Below are 1,683 nucleotides of genomic sequence, written 5' to 3' on the forward strand. Positions count from 1 at the left end.
ATCAGGTAATGTCTTATTTCACTTCTGGCCTGTAACCAGTATAACTAGCAACCTGGCCCCACCAAACCACCAACATGACAAAGTATAATCCTACCATTTAATCTGAGAGTGGAAAGTTGAAAATATTTCAAAGAAGCACTAGGTTTTACCACAGTGAAGTTGCAGAGAAAAAAGACAAGGATACAAAATGAAAAGTAGAAAAGGTGAGAGCACTTTTTGTTAGAAAAAAAAAAAATACAAGAGCTGGTAGAATGGGTGAAATTTAGTGCCAAGGTATAGGGCCGTCTTTCTTTGAAAGGAGAGACAGAAAAATTTAGTTTACCAGTAGGATGGTCAGAAGTTAAGAATGTCTTTTCTTAACACTCAGTGTTTTCTATGAAAGTGGAAGAAGGTTCTGGCTTGGAATGAGGGGAGGGAGTAGAAAACAACTTGATTTAAAAACAGTGGTAAAAGTTTGAAAAAGTGATCTGGCAGGTGATGACCACAGTGGAATAGAGATGGAGTGAAAGCATTTAAGGAATGTCAAACAATACTCAGTGTTGGAGACCCAGCTATAGTTTGGGACTAGACATGTTATAGGCTGCAATCTGCATAGTTTTAGGGTAAGATGCCCAGAAGCAGAAGCAAAAAAAAGCAGCGTTACATTTATTCAAGGCTCAAGACTATGTGGTGAAAGCAGATAAAAAATCAGGTATAAAAATTTGAGGTTGTGGTGAGAACGCTTCCCAGTTACAAACGATAATAGCTTGCTCATTTGGCGGTGGCAGGGGCGATAATATGGTAGATGCTTAGAGACCGGAACAATGGAGAGAGATCCCAAGATTGAAGGTTTCAATTAGATCAAAGAAAAAAGGATACTGGGAACAAGGAGGCCAAGAGTAAAATGACAGAAAATCATCATTATTTTTAATAAATAGATTAAATTAGTCAGGAAATTAAACTTTGCTGCTCTAACAAACAGCCTCCAGGTTTTACAGCTTAACACAACATATATTTATTTTTCTCACGCATGGTGGCTGACGGTGGCGTCCCCAGTGAGGCAGCGTTCTCTAAGCAATGAATTAAAGGGACCCAGTCTCCTTCCCCCATGTGGCTCTACCAGTTCGAAATTCTTTGCTTTGAATCCTGAAGGCAGGGAAGAGAGAGCATGGAAGGTCATAAAGGATGGTTAAGGGGCCGGGTCTATCTAACTTCTTACTATAATCCTTGAGCCAGAACTATTCATTTTCACCTAAAAGCAAACATACTAGGAAATGCAGTATTCTCTCTTACGTTCTAAAAAGAAAAATGAAGTGGTACTGTGAATTTACCACATTTTCCATTCCGTGTCCTTTCCTCTGGTCACAAATCACACAGCTGACCTTTCTCTATGTAGAAAACATTATCTTCCCAAAGGAGACAACCGAAGTCCCCACTAGTCCCCACATCCAACTCAAAGTTTAAGATTTCGTATTTTTGTACAACCTCTATATCGAGTCTATATCTGGCTCTTCTTTGTCCAGCAGCCTGGAAACTTTAAAGACAGGTAAACTGTCCATATCCCCATGTTCACACATATACATACACTCAATACACAATAGTGGAATGGAGACAGATCGACTACAGTAACACTTTTGTTTGGAAACCGAGATTGGAAGACGCATTACAATTATTAGTTCACAGTGATTATGAGATCCCGCTGAG

This window comes from Pteropus vampyrus, unplaced genomic scaffold (genome assembly GCF_000151845.1).
Source record: "Pteropus vampyrus isolate Shadow unplaced genomic scaffold, Pvam_2.0 Scaffold54, whole genome shotgun sequence".
NCBI lineage: Eukaryota > Metazoa > Chordata > Mammalia > Chiroptera > Pteropodidae > Pteropus > Pteropus vampyrus.